Raw genomic sequence first — 12792 nt, forward strand, 5'->3', positions numbered from 1 at the left:
TTGCAAAGGCACATTCCAGGAGGAGGTGGGCGACCGTCTCTTCCCCACCACAGCCAACGCGGGGGTACTGTGCGGAGGGGGCGAGACTTCGGGTGTGCATGAAGAATCTGACGGGGAGGGCCCTTCTCACCACCAGCCAAGCTACGTCTTGGTGCTTGTTTGAAAGTTCTGGTGATGAGGCATTCTGCCAAATGACTTTGACGGTCTGCTCGGGAAACCATGCGACAGGATCCACCGTTTCCTTTTCCCGTAGGGCCTTGAGGACATTCCGTGCAGACCACTGCCTGATGGACCGGTGGTCAAAGGTGTTTTTCCGCAGAAACTGCTCCACGAAGGACAGGTGGTACGGCGCCGCCCAACTGCATGGAGCGTTCCGCGGCAATGTGACCAGGCCCATCCTTCGCAACACCGGGGACAGATAGAACCTCAGCACGTAGTGACACTTGGAGTTTGCGTACTGGGGCTCTACACATAGCTTGATGCAGCCGCACACGAAGGTGGTCCTCAGGATGAGGGCCACGTTGGGTACATTTTTCCCGTCCATGTCCAGAGATTTGAACATCGTGTCCCTGCGGACCCGGTCCATTTTAGATCCCCAGACGAAGCGGAAAATGGCTCGGGTGACTGCCACGGCGCAGGAGTGGGGTATGGGCCAGACCTGCACCACGTAGAGCAACAACGTGAGCGCCTCGCACCTGATGACCAGGTTCTTACCCACAATGGAGAGAGATCGCTGCCATTTTCTCATTGGTGTGTGTGTGCTCTCCACAAGCCATGTGTAGAATGTATCTCTCAAAATGGTGTCTCCTTATATATGTATGATGATGTCATCTGTTGCATCAGTGGCTTGGTCTCTTAAAGGTACAGTTTCTTAAAGGTGAAGTCACCATGACACAACATTGCAAGCAATGAGTCAGCCACGCTCGATAGAGTGTCAGGAATGAAGGTCAGAGGAGCAGACCAGGCTGGAAACACATAAAGAACGAGGGGCAGCCAATGTGAAAAACAGGGAATAAACAACATGGCATGGGTGGTGTTTACAATACCTCGAATCTCGGTTTGATTCTCTTCCAGGTCAGAGGCAATTCTAGTAACATGATGTCTATGGAATCACAGAATGACGAACAAAGAGACCATTTGGTCCATCATGCCAGTGTTGTCTCTTTGGTAGAGACAAATTACAATTAGTCCTGCTGCGTGGCTTTTTCCTGTAATCCTGTACATTTTCCCTTCCAGCATCTATCCATATCCCTTTTGAAAGTTACGATTGAATCTGCTTTCATCTCCCAATCAGGCAGTGCATTCCAGAGCACAACACATTACTGTGTAACAAATGGTTCTTCATGTCACCTCTAGTTCTTTTGCCAATCACCTGATATCTGTGTCCTCTGCTTAATGACCCTTTTGCCACAGGAAACAGTTTCTCCTGATTGAAAGTGTTGTGAACCATCATGATTTTGAACACCTCGGACAAATCTCTTCTGAACTTTCTCTGCTCCAAGAAGAACAACCTCAGCTTCTCCAATCTCTCCACATAACTGAAATCCTTCAGTAATGGTATCATTGCAGCAAATCTCTTCTGTTCATTTCTTGCCCCAGAAATAATTGAAATGAAATGTTTCTAAGAAAATGCATGAACTAAATAAAAAGGAGAGAGAAATAAATGCTGAGCAAAATGGATATCAATGTTTGGAAGGTAAAAAGAGCAAAGAGATCGAAATTTTATTATCGAGGAGTGAGAGGAATAAATAACACTTTGGAGATTTTGTCAGTGGATTTACTGATAAATTTGGGAATTGAGAGGAAGCTGGTTCAAAGAGAAAAAACTGCCAACCCGGGGGTGGAGCCTACAACTGCATCCGTCCAATAAGAGACAGAGTAGAAGTGACAGTTCAGTCAGTGGAACAGCACACTTTTAATCTCAGGATTATGGGTTGGATGATCCACTGTGGGTGCCCGTGAAATTCCACAGGAGCTAATACAACACCTTGCTGTCAGTGGCTCCTTGGTCAATGGGTTTGATTCTTGTTTAAGGAGTGTGATTAATGAAAGTGTGAGCGACCCCAGGTTCAAATCACCAATGAGCTCTTGGCATTTTTAGTTTAATGTTACTGATTGGTGTCAGCCTTACGGAGCTGGCTTGAGGACCAGAGAACTGGATTCAAAGAGCTTGTCGACAAAATTGAAATTTACACAATGTACACAGAGCCAAGTGAGAATATAAAGTTGTCGCAGGAATTGAGACCTGACTCCAAAAACAACAGGACTGGGTTCTGGAATGGACTGGAATGGAATTCTTCAGTGTTTCTGTTGTTTGGCTTGCATTGACTCATCGATTTTCTTATTTTTCACTTTGTCGATGCCTTTGAATAATTGTGGATCCTTCTTCAGAGTGTCTTCTTTCACCAGGTAGTTCTGACCTCTGATGATGTTGATTGTAATCAGCTTCAACTTGCTGATAGTTTTGGAACTGAGCAGATTTCCTTTGCTTGAGTCTACAACATGGAACTCAGTCTGACATGTGGACCCATGGGAGGATTTGAATGCCATCCCTGCGTTGGAGTTGCATCCATCCAATAAGAGACCGAGTAGAAGTGACAGTTCTGTCAGTCGAATATGAGATTTTTAATGGCAGGGCTGTGAGTTTGAGTCAAAAACAAGAAATGCTGGAATCACTCAGCAGGTCTGGCAGCATCTGTGGAAAGAGAAGCAGAGTTAACGTTTCGGGTCAGTGACCCTTCTTTGGAACTGACAAATATTAGAAAAGTCACAGATTATAAGCAAGTGAGGTGGGGGTGGGGCAAGAGATAACAAAGGAGAAGGTACAGATTGGACCAGGCCACATAGCTGACCAAAAGGTCACGGAGCAAAGGCAAACAATATGTTATTGGTGTGTTGAAAGACAAAGCATTAGTACAGATTAGGTGTGAATACACTGAATATTGAACAGCAGCAAGTGCAAACCTGAAAAAAAACCTGAACAAAAACAGTGGGTAAGCAAACTGAACAAACTAAGATGAAATGAAATAAATGCAAAAAAAGATTGTAAAAAATGTAAAAAAGAATGTAAAAAAAAGGAAGAAAAAACAACTAAAAATGAAAGTAAAATGGGGGGCTGTCATGCTCTGAAATTATTGAACTCAATGTTCAGTCCGGCAGGCTGTTGTGTGCCGAATCGGTAGATGAGATGCTGTTCCTCGAGCTTGCGTTGATGTTCACTGGAACACTGCAGCAATCCCAGGACAGAGATGTGAGCATGAGAGCAGGGGGGAGTGTTGAAATGGCAAGCAACCGGAAGCTCAGGGTCCTGCTTGCGGACTGAGCGGAGATGTTCCGCAAAGCGGTCACCCAGTCTGCGCTTGGTCTCCCCAATGCAGAGGAGACCACACTGTGAGCAGCGAATACAGTATACTACATTGAAAGAAGTACAAGTAAATCGCTGCTTCACCTGAAAGGAGTGTTTGGGGCCTGGGATAGTGGGGAGAGAGGAGGTAAATGGGCAGGTATTACACCTCCTGCGATTGGAGGGGAAGGTGCCCTGGGACGGGGACGAGGTGGTGGGGGTAATGGAGGAGTGGACCAGGGTGTCCCTTCGGAATGCTGACAGGGGAAGGGAGGGGAAGATGCGACTGGTAGTGGCATCACGCTGGAGGTGGCGAAAATAGCGGAGGATGATCCTTTGGATATGGAGGCTGGTGGGATGAAAAGTGAGGACAAGGGGAACCCTGTCACGGTTCTGGGAGGGAGGGGAAGGGGTGAGGGTAGAGGTGCGGGGAATGGGTCGGACACGGTTAAGGGCCCTGTCAACCACAGTGGGGGGAAATCCTCGGTTGAGGAAAAAGGAGGTCATATCAGAAGCACCGTCATGGAAGGTAGCATCATCAGAGCAGATGCGTCGGAGACGGAGAAACTGGGAGAATGGAATGGAGTCCTTACAGGAGGTAGGGTGTGAAGAAGTGTAGTCGAGGTAGCTGTGGGAGTCGGTGGGCTTATAATGGATATTGTTAGACAACCTATTCCCAGAGATGGAGACAGAGAAGTCGAGGAAGGGAAGGGAAGTGTCAGAGATGGACCATGTGAAGGTGAGAGAAGGGTGGAAATTGGAAGCAAAGTTGATAAAGTTTTCTCGTTCGGGGCGGGAGCAGGAAACGGCACCGATACAGTCATCAATGTACCGGAAAAAGAGTTGGGGGAGGGGGCCTGAGTAGGACTGGAAGAAAGAATGCTCGACATATCCCACAAAAAGACAGGCATAACTAGGACCCATGCGGGTACCCATAGCGACACCTTTTACTTGAAGGAAGTGCGTGGAGTTGAAGGAGAAGTTGTTCAATGTGAGAACATTGTCCCCCTCTGAACTTGAGGCACTCCGTTCTCTCAGGTCTAACCCCGACATGGTCATCAAACCTGCAGACAAGGGTGGTGCTGTTGTTGTATGGTGTACCGACCTCTACCTTGCAGAAGCTCAACGCCAACTCACAGACACCTCTTCCTACCTCCCTCTGGACCATGACCCCACCGCCGAACATCAAGCCACCGTCCAAAGGACTGTCAGTGACCTCATCTCCTCTGGAGATCTGCCCTCTATGGCTTCCAACCTCATAGTCCCACAACCCCGGACAGCCCGCTTCTACCTCGTTCCCAAAATCCGTGACTCTTCTGACGCCCTACGTCATTTTGACAATTTCCAGTTTCCTGGTCCCAACCGCCTCCTCTTCACTATGGACGTCCAATCGCTCTACACCTCCATCCCCCACCAAGATGATTTGAGGGCTCTTCGCTTCTTCCTGGAACAGAGGCCCAACCAGTCCCCATCCACCACCACCCTCCTCCGCCTGCATGAACTTGTTCTCACATTGAACAACTTCTCCTTCAACTCCACGCACTTCCTTCAAGTAAAATGTGTCGCTATGGGTACCCGCATGGGTCCTAGTTATGCCTGTCTTTTCGTGGGATATGTCGAGCATTCTTTGTTCCAGTCCTACTCAGGCCCCCTCCCCCAACTCTTTTTCCGGTACATTGATGACTGTATCGGTGCCGTTTCCTGCTCCCGCCCCGAACTAGAAAACTTTATCAACTTTGCTTCCAATTTCCACCCTTCTCTCACCTTCACATGGTCCATCTCTGACACTTCCCTTCCTCGACTTCTCTGTCTCCATCTCTGGGAATAGGTTGTCTACCAATATCCATTATCAGCCCACCGACTCCCACAGCTACCTCGACTACACATCTTCACACCCTACCTCCTGTAAGGACTCCATTCCATTCTCCCAGTTTCTCCGTCTCCGATGCATCTGCTCTGATGATGCTACCTTCCATGACGGTGCTTCTGATATGACCTCCTTTTTCCTCAACCGAGGATTTCCCCCCACTGTGGTTGACAGGGGCCTCAACCGTGTCCGACCCATTCCCCGCACCTCTCCCCTCACCCCTTCCCCTCCCTCCCAGAACCGTGACAGGGTTCCCCTTGTCCTCACTTTTCATCCCACCAGCCTCCATATCCAAAGGATCATCCTCCGCCATTTTCGCCACCTCCAGCGTGATGCCACTACCAGTCGCATCTTCCCCTCCCTTCCCCTGTCAGCATTCCGAAGGGATCGTTCCCTCCGCGACACCCTGGTCCACTCCTCCATTACCCCCACCACCTCGTCCCCGTCCCAGGGCACCTTCCCCTGCAATCGCAGGAGGTGTAATACCTGCCCATTTACCTCCTCTCTCCTCACTATCCCAGGCCCCAAACACTCCTTTCAGGTGAAGCAGCGATTTACTTGTACTTCTTTCAATGTAGTATACTGTATTCGCTGCTCACAGTGTGGTCTCCTCTACATTGGGGAGACCAAGCGCAGATTGGGTGACCGCTTTGCGGAACATCTACGCTCAGTCCGCAAGCAGGACCCTGAGCTTCCGGTTGCATGCCATTTCAACACACCCCCCTCCTCTCATGCCCACATCTCTGTCCTGGGATTGCTGCAGTGTTCCAGTGAACATCAACGCAAGCTCAAGGAACAGCATCTCATCTACCGATTAGTCACACTACAGCCTGCCGGACTGAACATTGAGTTCAATAATTTCAGAGCATGACAGCCCCCCATTTTACTTTCATTTTTAGTTATTTTCTCTTCCTTTTTTTTTACATTCTTTTTTACATTTTTTACAATCTTTTTTTGCATTTATTTCATTTCATCTTAGTTTGTTCAGTTTGCTTACCCACTGTTTTTTTTCAGGTTTTTTTTCAGGTTTGCACTTGCTGCTGTCCAACATTCAGTGTATTCACACCTAATCTGTACTAATGCTTTGTCTTTCAACACACCATTAACATATTGTTTGCCTTTGCTCCGTGACCTTTTGGTCAGCTATGTGGCCTGGTCCAATCTGCACCTTCTCGTTTGTTATCTCTTGCCCCACCCCCACCTCACTTGCTTATAATCTGTGACTTTTCTAATATTTGTCAGTTCCGAAGAAGGGTCACTGACCCGAAACGTTAACTCTGCTTCTCTTTCCACAGATGCTGCCAGACCTGCTGAGTGATTCCAGCATTTCTTGTTTTTGTTTCAGATTTCCAGCATCCACAGTATTTTGCTTTTATTTTTGTGAGTTTGAGTGCCATTTTCTTTTTCCCTTTTTTAAGGCTTCATGAGCAGAGAGTACAGGGGGTGTTTGAAATGAACAAGTCTCGCTTTGATTCAGGACTCTTACCTCTCTGCAGCATCTCACTATGAAAGATTGAATTTGATCTCATTTCATTCTCAGCTCGGGTCTGTGCGGCTCAGTGCCACTTCTGGCTGTCTCCCGCTTCACAATCCATCAGTACTGAGAAAGCAATGGGGAATATTACTCACATGTTGTGTTCTTTAATTTTTTGGAAAACTTGAATGTCTGTATTTTCTTCCAAAACAAGGACACCAAGCTGTTGTTAATGTAGGGCTGAAATAGCTCAGTTGGGAGAGCGTGAAACTGAAGATCGAAAAGTCCCTGGTTCAATCCCGGGTTTCAGCAATTTTGCTTCCTTTTGCGTCCCTTGCCTTGGTTCTGATTTTCCGGTTGCACAATTTACTTTGAAATTATTTACCAAGCACCAGTGGATTGAATTTGAGAAACAACACAGAGTCATTTACAGCACAGAAGGTGGTCATTTGGCCTATCACGACCATGCTGGCTCTCCCCGGAGCAATCTGGTCAGTTCCACTCACCAGCTCGATCCCTTTCCTCCTGCAGGTTTTTTTCCTTCGAGTATCCATCCAATTTCCTTTTCAAATCATTGATTGTCTCTGCTTCCACCACACTCGTGGGCCAAGACATTTCCACCCACAACATAAAAAATTCCACCTCATCAAGGATGGGAAATACTTACATCTTCGATATTTGCTTATTCTCTATTTCTATGAGAATAGACTGGCAGTCAACATGAAAGGAAACCCAAAGATCTTCCAGCAGCATGTAAATGATAAGTGGGTAGTAAGAGGTTGAGTCGGGCCTATTAGGGACAAAAAGGATAATATAAGCTTAGAGGTGCAGGGCAATGTTAATCTACTTAATGAGTACTTTGTATCAGTGATCACTAAGGAAGTGGAATTTGACAAAATATCAGTCGAAGTGAAGAGAGTAGAGGCAATGGAGAGAGTACAAATTAGGAGAGGGAGGTACTAAAAAGGCTGGCTGTGCTGAGGGAAGATAAATCAGCTGGTCCAGATGGCTCACATCCCAGGTTGCGAAAGGAAATGCGGATGCAGATAACGGAAGGGCTTGCTATAATCTTCCAATCTTCCCTGGATACGGGGGAGGTGCCAGAGGATTAAACAGTGGCAAATGCGACACCCTTATTCAAGAAAGGGTGTAAGGACAGTCTGGGTAACTACAGGCTAGTTAGATTAACAGCAGCGGTGGGTAAGGTTTTAGAAAGAATAATCAGGGTAAAAAATCAACAGTCACTTGGAGAGGTTCGAGTTAATTAAGGAGAGTGAGCATTGATTTATAAATGGGAGTTCATGCTTGACTAATCTAACTGCATTTTTTGATGAACTAACAGAGCAGGTTGATGAAGGGAATGCAGTGGATGTTGTTTATATGGATTTTAAGGAGGCGTTTGACAAGGTACCACATAAAAGGGCGGTTAACAAAATTGTGGTTCGTGGTATAGGAGGGTCAGTGTCCAATTGGATAGAAAATTGGTTTAAGGACAGAAAACAGCGAGTCTTATTAAATGGTTCTTTGTCAGACTGGAGGGTAGTCGACAGTGGTGTTCCCCAAGGGTCAGTGCTCGAACCACTGCTTTTTTTGCTAAAGGTAAGTGACTTGGATCTTGGAATACAGAGTAGAATCTCAAAATAACACGATGACACCAAACTTGGAGGAGTGGCAAACAGTGAGGATGATATGAACTGCCTGCAACAGGACAGTGATAGGCTAGCAGAATGGGCAGACAGGTGGCAGATGGAATTTAATAGTGACAAGTGTAAGGTGATGTAAAGGAATAGGGAGAGGCAATATATACTTAATGGCACAGTTCTAAAGAGTGTGCTGGAATAGAGGGACTTGGGGTTCATGTGCATCAATCTTTGAAGGTGGCAAGACATATTGCGAGATTGGTTAGCAAAGCATATGGGATCTTGGGCTTTATAAATAGAGGCATTGAGTACAAAAGCAGGGAAGTTATGCTGAACCATTATAAAACTCTGGTTAGGCCCCAATTGGAGTGTTGCTTCCAGTTCTGCTCAGCAGACTTTAGAAAGAATTTGAGGGTCCTTGAGAGGACGCAGAGGCGATTTACCAGAATGGATCCAGGGATGGGGGATTTTAGTTACAAGGTTAGGTTGGAAAAGCTAGGATTATTCTGCTTATATCAAAGAAGATTGAGTGGAGAATTGATAGAGATGTATAACACCTCTAGAGAACAGGCCATCCTCGACTGGGTATTGTGTAATGAGAAAGGATTAGTTAACAATCTTGTTGTGTGGGGTCCCTTGGGGAAGTGTGCCCATAATATGATAAAATTCTTCATTAAGATGGAGAGTGAGAGAGTTGATTCCGAGACTCGGGTCTTGAATCTAAACAAAGGAAACTATGAAGGTATGAGGCGGGAGTTGGTAATGATAGATTGGGGAACGTTACTTAAAGGGTTGACAGTGGATAGGCAATGGCTAGAATTTAAAGAGCGCATGGATGAATTACAACAATTGTTCATTCCTGTCTGTGCAAAAGTAAAACAGGAAGGGTGGCTCAACTGTGGCTGACAAAAGACATTAAGGGAAGTATTAGATCCAAGGAGGAGAAATATAAAATGGCCAGAACAAGCAGCAAACCTGAAGATTGTGAGCAGTTTGGAATTTAGCAGAGGAGGACAAAGGGATTGATTAACAAGTGGAAATAAGCTTGCAGAGAACATCAAAATTGACTGAAAAAGCTTCTATCGATATGTGAAGAGAAAAAGAGTAGTGAAGAAAAATGTGGGTCCCTTCCAGTCAGAAACGAGGGAATTTATAATGGGGAACCAAGAAATGACAGACCAATTAAATACATACTTTGGAACTGTCTTCACAAAGGAGGATACAAATTATCTCCCAGAAATGTTGGGGAACATAGGGTCTAGTGAGAAGGAGGAACTGTATGAAATCAGTATTAGTAGGGAATGTTTGGGAAATTGATGGGATTGAAAGCAGATAAATCCCCAGGGCCTGAGAATCTACATCCCAGAGTACTTAAGGAAGTGGCCCTTGAAATAGCAGATGCATTTCTGGTCTTTTTTCAAAATTCTATAGACTCTGGAACAGTTCCAATGGATTGGAGGTAGTTAATGTAACTCCGCTATTTAAAAAAAGAGGCAGAAAGAAAACAGCAAATTATATACCGGTTAGCCTGACATCAGTCGTGGGGAAAATGCTGGAGTCCATTATAAAAGATGTAATAGCAGAGTGCAATAATAACTCGTCTCCACTCCTAGTATTTCTAAATCCCACACATTCACTATAATGTGAACAATTATTTCCTGTTGTGTCTCTCTCAGATTTGTGAACTTCACTGTATTGGAGTGAGGTGACATCTACTGGCGGGAAGCAAGAAACACAATCAAGCAGCAGAAACTCCACAGTATGTCAGAGTTAAAGAAACATTGCAATGTGAGGAAACAGCGAAGTGGTTTGATTGGGTAGATAGAGACATGATTCCACTTGTGGTGGTGTCTGAAGCAAAGGCCAGAAATACAAAATTGTCATTAATAAAAGAAATGAGGAATTCATGAAAAATGTAGTAACGTAGTGAATGGTTAGAATGTGAATAGAATAGAAAGTGAGATTGGATGGACAGAAGCAGTCTGAAAGGATGGCTGAAACAAAAGGTGAGTGCCCTGAAACGTTAACTGTGTTTCTCACAGCACAGATGCTGCCAGAGCTGCTGAACATTTCCAGCACTTTCTGTTTTTATTTCAGCATTTGCAGGATGTTGCTTTGATCAGAAAAAAAATGGATGATTGGCTGGGGAGGTTCCAGTGAAATTCCACAGCAGCTAATAAAGCCTGATCGGTCAGTGGCTCGTTGGTCTAGGGGTATGATTCTCGCTTCGGGAGTATAGTTAATTAACATGCGAGAGATCCTGGGTTCAAGTCCCGGACGAGCCCTGGTCTGCTGGCATTTTTAGATTAAGGTTATCTATTGCTTTCAGCCTTGCAGAAAGTGGAATTGACTTCCATCCGGAGCTGGCTTGAGGACCAAACAACTGGATTCAAAGAGCTTGTCGACAAAATTGTAATTAACTGAATGGACAGATCGCCAAGTGGGAATATAAAGTTGTTGCTGTAATTGTGACCTGACTCCAAAAACAACAGGACTGGGTTCTGGACTGGAATGGAATGGAATTCTTCAGTGTTTCTGTTGTTTGGCTTGCATTGACTCATCGATTTTCTTGTTTTTCACTTTGTCGATGCCTTTGAATAATTGTGGATCCTTCTTCAGGGTGTCTTCTTTCACCAGGTAGTTCTGACCTCTGATGATGTTGATCGTAATCAGCTTCAATTCGCTGATAGTTTTGGAAGTGAGCAGATTTCCTTTGCTTGAGTCTACAACATGGAACTCAGTCTGACATGTGGACCCATGGGAGGATTTGAATGCCACCCCTGCGTTGGAGTTGCATCCATCCAATAAGAGACCGAGTAGAAGTGACAGTTCTGTCAGTCGAATATGAGACTTTTAATGGCAGGGTTGTGAGTTTGAGTGCCATTCTGTTTTTCCCTTTTTTAAGGCTTCATGAGCAGAGAGTACAGGGAGTGTTTGAAATGAGCAAGTCTCGCTTTGATTCAGGACTCTTACCTCTCTGCAGCATCTCACTGTGAAAGATTGAATTTGATCTCATTTCATTCTCAGCTCGGGGTCTGTGCGACTCAGTGCCACTTCTGGCTGTCTCCCGCTTCACAATCCATCAGTACTGAGAAAGCAATGGGGAATATTACTCACATGTTGTGTTCTTTAATTTTTTGGAAAACTTGAATGTCTGTATTTTCTTCCAAAACAAGGACACCAAGCTGTTGTTAATGCAGGGCTGAAAAAGCTCAGTTGGGAGAGCATTAAACTGAAGATCGAAAGGTCGCTGGTTCAATCCCGGGTTTCAGCAATTTTGCTTCCTTTTGCGTCCCTTGCCTTGGTTCTGATTTTCCGGTTGCACAATTTACTTTGAAATTATTTACCAAGCACCAGTGGATTGAATTTGAGAAACAACACAGAGTCATTTACAGCACAGAAGGTGGTCATTTGGCCTATCACGTCCATGCTGGCTCTCCCCGGAGCAATCTAGTCAGTTCCACTCACCAGCTCGATCCCTTCCCTCCTGCAAGTTTCTTTCCTTCGAGTATCCATCCAATTTCCTTTTCAAATCATTGATTGTCTCTGCTTCCACCACACTCGTGGGCAAAGACATTGCCACCCACAACATAAAAAATTCCACCTCATCAAGGATGGGAAATACTTGCATCTTCGATATTTGCTTGTTCTCTATTTCTATGAGAATAGACTGGCAGTCAACATGAAAGGAAACCCAAAAATCTTCGAGCAGCATGTAAATGATAAGTGGGTAGTAAGAGGTTGAGTCGGGCCTATTAGGGACAAAAAGGATAATATAAGCTTAGAGGTGCAGGGCAATGTTAATCTACTTAATGAGTACTTTGTATCAGTGATCACTAAGGAAGTGGAATTTGACAAAATATCAGTCGAAGTGAAGAGAGTATAGGCAATGGAGAGAGTACAAATTAGGAGAGGGAGGTACTAAAAAGGCTGGCTGTGCTGAGGGAAGATAAATCACCTGGTCCGGATGGCTCACATCCCAGGTTGCGAAAAGAAATGCGGATGCAGATAACGGAAGGGCTTGCTATAATCTTCCAATCTTCCCTGGATACGGGGGAGGTGCCAGAGGATTAAACAGTGGCAAATGCGACACCCTTATTCAAGAAAGGGTGTAAGGACAGTCTGGGTAACGACAGGCTAGTTAGATTAACAGCAGCGGTGGGTAAGGTTTTAGAAAGAATAATCAGGGTAAAAAATCAACAGTCACTTGGAGAGGTTCGAGTTAATTAAGGAGAGTGAGCATGGATTTATAAATGGGAGTTCATGCTTGACCAATCTAACTGCATTTTTTGATAAACTAACAGAGCAGGTTGATGAAGGGAATGCAGTGGATGTTGTTTATATGGATTTTAAGGAGGCGTTTGACAAGGTACCACATAAAAGGGCGGTTAACAAAATTGTGGTTCGTGGTATAGGAGGGTCAGTGTCCAATTGGATAGAAAATTGGTTTAAGGACAGAAAACAGCGA

The 12792-nt window shown here is 45.2% G+C and overlaps 2 non-coding genes across 2 annotated transcripts; both read left to right on the forward strand.

Annotated features, from left to right (window-relative positions):
- Positions 1-6923: 6923 nt before the first annotated feature.
- On the forward strand, positions 6924-6996 carry trnas-uga (transfer RNA serine (anticodon UGA)). Its single transcript has one exon. It is a non-coding gene; the product is annotated as a tRNA-Ser (tRNA).
- Positions 6997-10520: 3524 nt separating this feature from the next.
- Positions 10521-10609, forward strand: trnap-cgg (transfer RNA proline (anticodon CGG)). Its single transcript is given in 2 exon segments — positions 10521-10556; positions 10574-10609. It is a non-coding gene; the product is annotated as a tRNA-Pro (tRNA).
- Positions 10610-12792: the final 2183 nt, after the last annotated feature.

Source organism: Heterodontus francisci, unplaced genomic scaffold (assembly GCF_036365525.1).
Source record: "Heterodontus francisci isolate sHetFra1 unplaced genomic scaffold, sHetFra1.hap1 HAP1_SCAFFOLD_61, whole genome shotgun sequence".
Classification (NCBI taxonomy): Eukaryota; Metazoa; Chordata; class Chondrichthyes; order Heterodontiformes; family Heterodontidae; genus Heterodontus; species Heterodontus francisci.